The sequence below is a fragment of the Muntiacus reevesi genome, chromosome 9 (assembly GCF_963930625.1).
Source record: "Muntiacus reevesi chromosome 9, mMunRee1.1, whole genome shotgun sequence".
Taxonomy (NCBI): Eukaryota; Metazoa; Chordata; class Mammalia; order Artiodactyla; family Cervidae; genus Muntiacus; species Muntiacus reevesi.
In genome coordinates, this window is record NC_089257.1 from 61,197,426 (window position 1) to 61,209,729 (window position 12,304).

Consider the following 12,304-nt stretch of genomic DNA (forward strand, 5'->3'; position numbering starts at 1 on the left):
AGGGCGCCTTACACCCTGCCCGCACCCTCATCCACTGCCCCCACCAGAGTCTTCCTCCCCCCTCCGACAGCTCTCCACATTGCATGTTGTCATGGGGCCTCCTGGAGAGGAGCCCAATCCAGGAGCACCAATGCAGGGTCATCCCTGATCTCACTGACCCCTCCCAAGGGCCGTGGGGGTCACGGGGAGCTGGCCGGCTGACTGTCAGGGGTGGGAGGGGGGACGGGAGGGAGGGAGGCATGGGGGAGGGAGGCGCTGGGGAGGGAGACATTCAGCTTGGGCTTTCCCCTCTTGAATAAATCATTGATCATTCACTTCTTTGTATGAACCACTGTTTCCCTCAGGGTCACCAGAGGGACTGGCTGCAGTTCTTCTGAACCCACTTTTTCCACCTCTGATGAGTATGTGGTTGTCTCCTTTCTTCCCTCCAGAAGACATGGTTCCTCTTGGCCTCCCTCCCACCCCTCCCGACCCCAACCTGAGTCCCTAGTGGACAATACCCCCACCCCCCCTCACCCCACCTGAGTCCCTGGTGGGCAGTGCTCCCACCCCTCCTCACCCCACCTGAGTCCCTGGTGGGCAGTGCTCCCACCCCTCCTCACCCCACCTGAGTCCCTGGTGGGCAGTGCTCCCACCCCTCCTCACCCCCACCTGAATCCCTGGTGGGCAGTGCTCCCACCCCTCCTCACCCCCACCTGAATCCCTGGTGGGCAGTGCTCCCACCCCTCCTCACCTCACCTGAGTCCCTGGTGGGCAATGCTCTCAGCCGTCCCCACCCCGCCTGAGTCCCTAGTGGACAATACCCCCACCTCCCCTCACCCCACCTGAGTCCCTGGTGGGCAGTGCTCCCACCCCTCCTCACCCCACCTGACTCCCTTGTGGGCAGTGCTCCCACCCCTCCTCACCCCCACCTGAATCCCTGGTGGGCAGTGCTCCCACCCCTCCTCACCCCCACCTGAATCCCTGGTGGGCAGTGCTCCCACCCCTCCTCACCTCACCTGAGTCCCTGGTGGGCAGTGCTCCCACCCCTCCTCACCCCACCTGAGTCCCTGGTGGGCAGTGCTCCCACCCCTCCTCACCCCACCTGAGTCCCTGGTGGGCAGTGCAGGAGACTGGACCTTCCTGAAGTGGCCTGGTTAACACTGAGCAGAAGGGAGGACAATGGGGTGGGGTCCAGGGGATCACCGGCACACCCCGAGGGCTGTGGGAGCTCAGAGCCTCCAGCTAGCCTACCCCTGAGGCCACAGGGGGAGCAGGGCCCACAGGCAGGCATGGAGGCCAGGCAGAGGCTCCAGACCTGAGAGTCTTCTTAGCAGAAGGAGGGCTTCCTGGGCTGAGGGGCCCCGAGCTGAGACTTGGCAGGGCAGCCCGGCTCCTGAGGGCAGGGTCATCCTGAGCTTGGGCCACGGGCAAAGGAGAGAGGCCGTCCAGCCCCTGGGGACACGGAGAGGCCTGGAGAGGCAGTCAGGGGAGGCTCCCCAGAAGAGGCAAGCAAGGCAGAAGGAAGCAGGACTTGTCAGGGAGGGAAAAGAGTGCAAGAAAGTTACATCCATCTCTTCTCCGGTATGGCTGGGAGCCCCACGCCCCTCCATTTTCATGTCCCTCTTTGCTCCCCACTGGTGGGCTGCCGTCTATGAGGTCGCATAGAGTCGGACACAACTGAAGTGACTTAGCAGCAGCAGCAGGGGCCAAATGACACTGAGGGAGCGGACCCACCCACCGCAGGAAAAGAGCTTCGGTGAGCTCCCTGTTGGCCCATCATGGAGGGGCAAACCCCCCCTCCCTGCCCTGCTGGGCCAGACAGCTTTGGGAAGCCAGCTAGCAGCCAGACTTCCCAGAATGGGGCTCCTTGAAATCGGGGGAGATGGATAAAAGGGGGACAGAGAGGAAAGAGGGGAAGGAAGGAAGGGAGAACCTTCTGGCATCATCAGGAAGGAGAGCTGACCGCCAGAGAGATGGTCTGCCATTTGGGGACCCTACTTGAGGTCTGGGGGCCCAGTGTCCCCAGGCTCAGCTGCTGCTCTCTGCAGTCCTGGGGCTGATTCCATGAGCAGTGCCCCTGATGAGCATCCCCGGCCCAGCAGGTCCATCTCAGTGAGCACCCAGTGCCTCCAGCCTCCCCCCTACTTTCTTTAGGACCTGCCCTCCCTATGGATGTGATGGTAAGGAGACCCCAGGGGCACCCAGATTCTCTGAGAAAGGGCCTGACTGCCCAGTTTGGGCCCTTCCCCAAGCCCGCCAGCTGAGGAGGGGTCCTGGCCCCTGGTCCTGCTGAGAGCCATGGGGCAACTGGGCCTCCTGTGTCCAAGGCCTGGATCTCCCTGGGAGTGGCTGCTTGCAGCCTGGAGGCCAGAAAGGTTGGAAGAGAGAAGGGCAGCAGGGTCTAGAGGCCCTGACCCTCTGCTGGGCCCAGATGGAGCACCATGCTCCCCCACCATCCCCATCGGTTCCATTACCGCCGGAGCTGTGATTATAAAGCAATCAAGGGGATCCTTTCTTCCCACTTCTTAGAAAGCCTCCCTCCTCAGCATGAGTGAAAACCTGAGGACTCACTCAGGCCCCAAGTGGCTCAGGGAACAGAGGAGGCGTCTCTCCGCAGAAAGGGAGAGAAAGAAAGAAGCAAGACTCTGTTTCCATCCTAGTTCCTCTGAAGTCCATGAGCCCTTATGTCCTTGCCTCACCTGTTCTGGGCCTCAGGTGGTTCCGGGGGTGCTGTGGGTAGCCTATGGGCACAGTGGTGAGGAGTCCCGGGGTCTGGACTGGATAAAGAGGGAGCAGATAGACAGGCTGGGCAGCGGAGATTTTCTGATTTGTCACTTTGGGCTGTGTGATCTGCTTTCCCTCTCTTGGCCTGACTTCCCCATCTATGAAAGTAAAAGTGAAAGTCGCTCAGTCATGTCCAACTCTTTGTGACCCCATGGACTATACAGTCCATGGAATTCTCTAGGCCAGAATACCGGAATGGGTAGCCTTTTCCTTCTCCAGGGGACTGTCCCAACCCAGGGATCGAACCCAGGTCTCCTAGCACTGCAGGCAGATTCTTTACCAGCTGAGCCACAAGGGAAGCCCATCTGTAGAAGGAGATGCTTTCACTGGATCATTCCTGAGGTCTTCTCCCAGCTCTGATAGTCTGTGTGGCAAAGATCACAGTGAAGAGTGGTTGGAAGGGACTGAAAAACACAGCTTGGTCCCAGGTTGGGGCTCTGTGATCAGGACTGGACCCTCAACTCCCCGAGACTCCCCTAACTCAGCCAGCTGCCCCACTTCACCTTTAGATCTAACTATGGGGACTTGGGGCATCCCCAAAGAGACTTTTCCCCACCTGTTCAGACGGTGGGGAGACTGGGACCTTAGAAGCTTTGAGCTCTTCTCTGGGCCTGGATCATTAGGACCCATCAGAATATGGACTGCGTGGAGTTTTGTTCTCCTGGAGGAATGGGATCCTGTGGACGGGACTTGGGGGAGAGGGCATGGCAGTGGGGGTGAAAGAAACAGAAGAGGAGTTGGGGAGAGGTCCAGGGAAGCGGGGATCTGGGTTGCGCCATTGTGTGGGAACAGAGACTGGGGCTCCTTTGGAGTGCAGAGTTTGGAGCCGGCCTGTAGAGCTCACCAGCTGTGTGACCTTGGCGAGCTCCCTGGCCTCTAGGAGGGTAAATCCCACAAGGGTGTCTTTCAGGATTCCCTGGGGGCTCAGATGGTAAAGAATCTGCCTGTAATGCAGGAGACCAGGGGGAAAGGAAATGGCTACCCACTCCAGTGTTCTTGCCTGGAGAATCCCATGGACAGAGGAGGCTGGCGGGCTACAGTTGGCAGGGTCACAGAGTCGGACTTTACTGGGCAACTCTCACACACACACACACACACACACACACACACACACACACACACAGCGGATTGTTGGGAATGTGTGCAAAGTACCTGGAACAGCAAGTGCTCAATGAGTAAAAATATGATTATTGCTGTCCAGTCAGCATCCAAACCTGAGACCAAGCTTGGTTTTCTGGTCCTTTTGACCTTCCGCCATTGGATGGGAGAGACCATAGGGCCATTGGACATTTTCCTGGACTCCTCTCCAGCCCCAGAAGCAGCCACAGGGCTCCCTGCAGTTTGGGGCATGGCCAGTAGGTGACAGCATTTCACCACTGTTAATGGACCCCGAGCCTCCCTCCCCTAGCCCTGTGTCAGGACTGGCCCCGCAAGGGGAGCCCCTTTCTTGCCTCTTTCTGCATTAGTCAAGACCCTGTAGTCTTAGGCTGGAACGTGATGACAGGTGAGCAGGAAGGAGGGGCTTGCTTCATCCCAACAAACCCTGTCCAGCCTGGCTTGGGGTTATAGTGTGGTGCATGGGGTGGGTCCCTTCCATGCAGGCGCTGCTGCCCTTGCGCTGGCTCTGTGGGCCTCAGGAAGGGGGCCGAGTGGGTGCCTCAGGGTCATTTCTAAAGCCCCTGAAGGCAAGACTCTGTACAAGGCAGACCCCTTGTAGTGTGGGATGGAAAGTGTGAGCCCTTGAAGTCCAAGGTGAGGAAAAATGGAGAGTCTGCAAACTGCAGAACCCCTCAACATCTGTCATCCTCAGATTTCCTGCACATGGAATTGGGGGGGAATTGAACCTTTCTCCTAGTCAACTAGGCAGGGAGGGCAGGGGCCCCCAGAAGTAACTCTGGGAGAAGTGAGCACTTGGAGGTGAAGACGTGGGCTGAGTTCCTGCCCTGTCCTCATCTTTCCACCAAACCCTCAAATCGCCTACCAGGAGTGACCCAGGCAGGTTTATCTTTCTGAGTAGTGACTATTGAGTTTGAAAATGAACAGTTGTTCAGCCACATAAACAAGAGAGATAAACGCTAATTGCTGGGTGGATGTGTCAACTTCTGGTTTCTAATTCATCACCTCACAGTGCTGAGACTAAGAAGAGGCAAAGGAAGGAGGAAGGAGCCGGGCCAGGACTCCGGGGGCAACTAGACACTCTTGCAAGAGGATGTGGCAGTGGGTGGCGGGAGCCAGGACCCCCTCCCCCGAGGATGAGAACAAGTTCTGGTCCCTGAGGCTCTCCAGGAAGAACAAGGAGCTGGGTGAGGGAGGGTGGGGAGGTCTTTGGCTAGCTCGTGGTTATTAGGAAATTAATCCTGAGTGGACTGATCATTTATTTCCCCACTGGCCTTGCAGTTGGCCTTGGGGAGAAAACTGTATTTCTCTGAGGTTGGTTCCATCCTCATGTCAAGGCTCTCAGTGGACTGCAAAGCCCACTGCTGATTGGCAACTTGCAGAAGGCAGATCTGGCAGTGGGGGGCACGGGACTCCTGATTATTCCTTGAGAGGTGAGGCTGTGTGTCTTTGGTGGCTTAGGTGGGGAACTGTCTGGGAGGCAGGGGGATCTGGGCTAGATGACTTGAGTCCAGGATTGGGTCCGCACACAGGCCCAGGTGAGAGCACAGGGGTGGGAGTGGGAATTGGTGTGGTATCAGGACTGGTAGGGGCTTCCTTGCTCATTCTCAATATTAGAGGCGTCTCAACATCCTGGCCCTCTATGTCCTCATCTGTAAAATGGGGCTAGTAATTACAACCATTTGTGTGTTTTGTGAGGATTAAATGAAAGGAAGCAAGCAAAGGGTTGCCCCAGTTCCTGATACCTTATCCCTCGATAAATAAATGCTCCGGGAGTGGGCATTGGGCCTTTGCTGTCCTTTTCTGCTGCTGATTTCACTGCTGGTAGTGGCAGATTTCAGCCTCACCATTCCGCAGGAGGGCCTGCTCATCCCTCAAGACCACCCACTGCGGTTCCTGGGCATGGGATGGGCCTGGACCCCTCGCACCCCAAGTGGGTGTGCAGCCACAGGCCCTTTGACAGCATCTAGCAGAGAAGGCAACCTGAGAGAAGGATGAAGGCTGATGCATCTCCTCCCAGTGCGAGGGGCGGCCGCTACATGCACGGGTGGCTGGGGTAATTAATTTACACATTTCATCCTGCTTAAACTAATAATCTTCTATATCCTCCTTCTCCACTGAGCCTGAGCCTTTGCAATGGGCCTGCCAGAGATGTCATTCTGGCCTCAGGGAAGCCGTGGTCTGGGCCCAAGGCTTGGAGGCCTTGTGTCCACACTTTTGAGCACAATGGTCCAGGTAAGCCTCGAGGCCATCTCAGAGCACCCAGGCAACCTCGTGCCCATCTGGGAGTAAAGGGGGAAAAGGGAGTCCATCCCCACAGCCTCACAGGCTCCCCAGGCTGAAGATGCAGGATTTGGTACAAAGAGGACTAGGCACAGGAAGACATCCTCTGAGCAGGGATAAGAAAGAGCTTCCAAGAAAGATGGTGAAGATAGTGTAAGAAGATTGTTCTCCTGTTTTGTTAAAAAAGGCAAAGACACCCAAACATGTTTGCTGGCAGGATAAAGCCTGGACAGGTTCACAGAAGACTGGCCGCCCCCAGGGAGGAGCTGGGCTGAAAGGCAGATGGAGGAAGACTTTTGTCCTCATCTTTCTGTACCTCTTGAGTCCTGAGTACTGTGAATGCATCACATATTCAGAAAACATCAGTCATTCAACAACAAACATAGTATAAAAACTCCAGTTCACATCCAGCATATTTGTTGGTTGCCCCTGTGTGCCTGGGAGTGTGGGAGGGTAAATCACAATGGTCCCTTCAAAGATGGGGTAGAAAGAAAGGAAAGTCATGATAATGACTGTGGTGAACGGAATGCCCTTGGGCTCACAGAGGAACCGCAGTGGGTAGTTTAGAAGCAACCTGGACAGCTTCCTGGAGGAGGGGAGCTTGAATCATTTTGAAGGTAGTGTAGGAGTTTTTTTTTTTCCCAAGATATTTTTATGTAGATCATTTTAAAGTCTTTATTGAATTTGCTACAATATTGCTTCTGTTTTATGTTTTTTTGGCTACAAGCCATGTGGGAATCTTAGCTCCCTGACCAGGGATCGAACCCGCACCCCCTGAACTGGAAGGAAAAGTTTAACCACTGAACCGCCAGGGTAGTCCCAAGGTTGTGTCGGAGTCAATCAGATGGAGAGGGGAGGGAAGGGCTGGATGGGGTTGAAGTGTGAGTTCCTATTATGATGGCAAAACTTGGTGTGAACTCGGGCCCTACTGCCCGGGAAGAATCTGTGCAGGGAGGCAGTAAGGACAGCAATTCCAGCCCCTGGAATGTCAGTGATCACTGACCCCTCGCCGTCCCAGAGCGGAAGTTGGAGGATCCAGGTCTGTGCCAGCTGCTGCTTCACAGAGAGGCTGTCTCATTAGCTGAGGACGGCGGGCCAGCTCCTTCCGGCGGCTTCCCCCTACTTACGGATTCCACTTGTATGCTCCGATTCCAAATCCTGCAGGATTTAATATCCACTCTGTAATCTACTGGCACCAATAGGCATTATCTAACTAAACCTTAAATTGAAAATGCTAGGCTTCCATTTTCCCCACGCCGTGGGGAGAAGTCAGGGCCCTCCTCTTATGGTGTAATTGACTCCGGCACTAATTAAAGTGCTGTCTGTGCAGGCACACAGCCTGCCCCCCCACCCCCAACACACCCCAAAACACAGCCCGGGGTGACCTGGCCAGGCGGGGTCCTGGGCTGACAGTCTAGGGGCTGCAAGTTCAGCCCTGTGTCTACCCCAAGCATCATGTGCTTTAAGCCTATTTCATTTCCAGCTCAGTGGCTGTGCTGGCCATTCACTCACTCACTCGTTTGCTCATTCCTGCCTCTATTAGGCACTTATGGCAGGCACAGAAGTGAAAGATGCTGACACACAGTCAGCCTCTTCTCACTGCTGCCCCTCTTTTGATGTGACAAGCTCATATAATGCCAATTTCCGGGCCACACCAGTTCATAGCGGAACCCACGAGAAGGGGGAAGAAGAATAGCTAACGTCATAGATGCTATTCTTCACCAGACACGAGATAACACTCTTTTTTAAAAATTAAACTTCTAATTTTGAGACACTTGTAGTTTCATGTGCAGTTGTGAGAAATGATGCAGCGAGAGTCCTGTGCCTTGTATCCAGTTCCCCTAGCGGTAGCATCCTGAAAAATCATTTCACACCAAGGATACTGACAGAGACACGGTCAGTATAGAGAGCATCTCCGTCAGCAAAAGGATCTTTTCTGATTCCCCTCGTAGGCACCCTCATCTCCTCCTTCCTCCCTCTTCTCTGACCCCTGCCAACCCCGGATCCATTCTCATTTCTATCATTTTGGTACCAGGAGTGTCGAATGAATGGAATTGTAGAACGTATCATCTCGTGGGCTTGGTTCTGAGGATTCCTTTAACCCTCATAGCACGTTGGCGACATGAGCATCCCCAGCCCATGCCACAGAAATGCAAGCTGAGGTCAGGCCAGTGAGTAACTTGGGGGTCATCCTGCCCCCCAAGCCTGCCTCTCAACTAATACTGACCTGCAGGAATTGTTTGGAAACGATGGCCCTCCGATCTGCCCATGTCAGGGGAGCTCCCTCCACATTCAGGACACAGCCAGAGGTCCGGGCCTTGGATCCTTGGGTGTCATGGTCCCAGCCTGTTCAGCACAGCCTGAATTCTCAAGGGCAGCCCACCCTGGGACCCCTGAAGGGACAGAGGTGGAGTTCCTTCCTTGTCTTGTCTGGAGGGGCTGGCAGAGGGGCTCAGGTGCACTGTCTGCCTGACTGCACAACAGGCTGATTGCGATGCCCGGAGGAGTGTGTGTGTGTAGGGGGGAGGCTTATGCACTCAAGTTGCCCCCCACCCTGGCCCCAAGGCTGTCTAGGGCTCACAGCCAGAGATTGGGTCTCACGGCCCTCTGGTTGGGTCAGCCTTGTGGCCACAAAGGGTCAGCTCCAAATCAATGTCACTCGCAGAGTTAACCAAGCGTGGGATTGCTCAGCTTGCTAGAGTGTGCGTGGCTCCCTGCCCCCCTGCCCGCCCCGTGTGCACCGTCCCCCGCCCCCCCCCCACCAGCCAGCCACAGGCCCCCTGGCTCTCACCTGGATCTTGTGTCTGCTTTAACCTGACCTGGTCTCAAAGCCTCGGCTCCCACATCACTGTCGACAAGGGCCTCATCTCCTTGTGGAGGCCTCAGCTCTTGGTTCCTGGGGAGGGGAATCTGGCTCTCTCTGCACCCAGTGGGAGGGCTGACAGGCCAGTGGGAGTGGTCACTCCCCAGACTCAACCCCGGGGCCAGGTGGGCAGGACTGGGGCTCACCTGTGAGTATCTGAGTGCCAGAGGGAGAGGCTTGGAGTCAACGGTGGTCCTTGCATCAGGAGTCTGCTGCAGAGCAAAACCAGGGCCAGCGCGAGAGGTTATGATGAGGGACAGGCAATTGTTATTCAAAGAAAGAAAGAATTTGCAGTAACTAGGAATCTCCAACAGTAGAGCAGACTGCTTTGTCAGTAGTGAGGTCCCCGTCAGTGGGGGCATGAATTCATTCATTCATTTAGCCCACATTGATGGTCTACCTTGGAAAAGCTGTGCATCATTGTGGCTCTCAGCTCTGGAGTCCTGCAGTTCTGGGCTCTTCCCAGCCTGACGCTGATGACACCATAGTCTTGAGCAAGTTGTGCCTCTGTGACCTCCCCTGCAAAATACGAATGACAGCCGTTCCTTACCTACCTCAGTGGGAAAACTGTCCAGAGCCTCGGCTCCAGTTCCATTTTAGCACCAGCTAAACACGAGTGTGCTATTTTCCAGGTGCCGTTACTTCCGTTCTATAGATGAGTTACATAAACTCTCTGCTACTCAAGGCCTGAGTGGAGACTTGAGCCCAAATTGATCTCATTTCAGAGCCCACTGTCCTCCCCCTGGACCTTAAAGTTAGGCCTGGTTAGCTGTTCAAATCTGAGCTGGAAGGACTTGTAATCTAGAATATATAAAGAAACTTAACTCCAAAGTTTAAAAAAAAAAAAAAAAACCCAAAACCCAATTAGGGACTTCCCTGATGGTCCAGTGGTTAAGAATCTGCCTTATAATGCAGGGGACACCAGTGTGATCCCTGGTCAAGGAACTAAGATCCCATATGCTGTGGAGCAACTAAGCTTGCACACCACAACTAGAGAGCCCGGGCACACAACGAAAGGTCCTGCATGATGCAACAAGGATCCAGAGGGCCACAGTTAAGACTCGGTGCAGCCAAATAAATAAATAAATATTTTAAAAGACAACCCAATTAGAAAGTGGGCAAAGTATCTGAATACATATTTCTCCAAGGAAATACACATGGCCAGTAAGCATGTGAAGAGATACTCAACACTGTTAGCCATCAGGGAAACACAAATCAAACCCACAATGAGATACTGCCTCACACCCAGGACGGTGATAATTGAAAAGACAGACAATAGTAGCAAGTGTGGTCAAGGAAGTGTTGTATTAGAACCTCATACACTGCTGGTGGGCTTCCCAGGTAGTACTGGTTGTAAAACCCACCAGCCAATGTAGGAGACATAAGAGATATGAGTTCAATCCCTGGGTCAGGAAGATCTCCTGGAGAAGGAAATGGCAACCCATTCCTGTATGCTTGCCTGGGAAATCCCATGGACAGGGTAGCCTGGCGGGCTACACTCCATGGGGTCACAAAGAGTTGGACAAGACTTGGCAATTAAAGAGCAGCAATGCCATATAACTCAGCAATTCCACTGTTAGGTATATACTCAGGAGGATAGAAAACATACATTCACACAAAAACTTGTATGCTAACATTTATAGCAGTTTTATTCATTACAGTTAAAGGGTAGAAACAAGCCAGCTATTACTGTGTGTATCCCAGCAACATCATCCAGCCGTGAAAGGAATGGGGTCCTGACACATGCTACCACGTGGAGGAACCTCAAAAACATTAGGTTAAGTGAAAGAAGTCAGTCACCAAAGTCCACCTAGTATGCAATTCTGTTCCTACAAAAGTTCAGAATAAGCAAATCTGTGGGGACAGAAAGTAGGTTAATGGTTGCTTAGGGACGTGAGTGGGGCTGAAGGGATGGGGGGGTGATGGCTAAAAGGTACGAGTTTTCTTTTTAAGATGATGAAAATGTTCTAAAGTGAACTGTGGTGATGTTTGCCCACGTTCGTGAATAAACTAAATAAACCATTGAACTGTAGACTTTAAATGGGCGAATTATAGGGTATTTGGGTTGTGTCTCAACAAAACTGTTCAAAAAAGAGAAATAAATCCATAGGAAAAAAATCTGAGGCTGAGGGGTGAGGTATGGGTGGAGACAGAGGCTGGGGAGTTGCTCATGGAGACGGTGTGGGGGGCTGTGACCTTGCTTAGAAAGGATTTCCCAAGGGATGGATGATGGACCCTGGTGGAATGCCCTCATTCCCCCAGGGGGGAGGGCTGGTGCACCTTTGGGAGGTATCAGGGCAGGGGATGGGCTCAGCCGGTGACCTCTGGCAGCCCTGAAACCCTCTAGCAGGAGAGGACTGATCAGCGTCAGGTGAGGGGAGCTGGGGTTCTGATGCGGTGCCCGCAGTCCTGAGGAGCAGTGACCCTGCCCATCCATTTATTTCCATGTGGAGACCACCACTAAAGATGTGACCTTGTGCAAAGGGACAGAACTTGACCCAGTCAGCGTCCCACCAGAGGAGCACAACGCTGGGAGCACGAGTTCAGAGGCAATGGAGTGGTTCAGGAGCCTGGGGTGGTCATTTCTCCCTCCTAGGGTTGCCCTGAGTGAACTCAGATGCTGTGTTGAAAGCATTTGGTAAGAGTTCCAGCGATGGGTGAAAACTGATCTCAGCCGGTCTTGGCATCAACCCTGTGGGTAGATGGGGCGGGCAACCCATGAGGTGTCCCAGCAGCCGTGCGTCGTGGTAACTCGCCTAAGGGCAGATCGGCAGAACGGGACCCTGCCTCCAGAGTGCCTTACACCCGACGGTGCAGCAGGGCTGACACTGCATGAATATTGTGGAATGAATGCTCTCATTTCACCTGCATGACAAGTTTCTGCATAAGTAGGATGGGAAAATCCCATGGACGGAGGAGCCTGGTAGGCTGCAGTCCGTGGGTCGCTAAGAGACGGACACAACTAGCCCCATCTTAAAAAAAAAAAAAATTATTTATTTATGGCTGTGCTGGATCTTCCTTGCTGCACAGGCTTTTCTCCTTGTGCAGGGGCTACTCTCCAGTTGTGGTGTGAAGGCTTCTCTTGGTGCAGAGCACAGGCTCTAGGGCACACGGGCTCAGTAGCTGTGGCTCCCAGGCCCTAGGGCACAGGTTCAGTGGTTGTGCATGGGTTTAGTTGCACCACAGCATGTGGGATCTTCCCGGATCAAGGATTGAGCCTGTGTCCCCTGCACTGGCGGGCCAATTCTTTTACCTTTGAGTCGCCAGGGAAGCCCA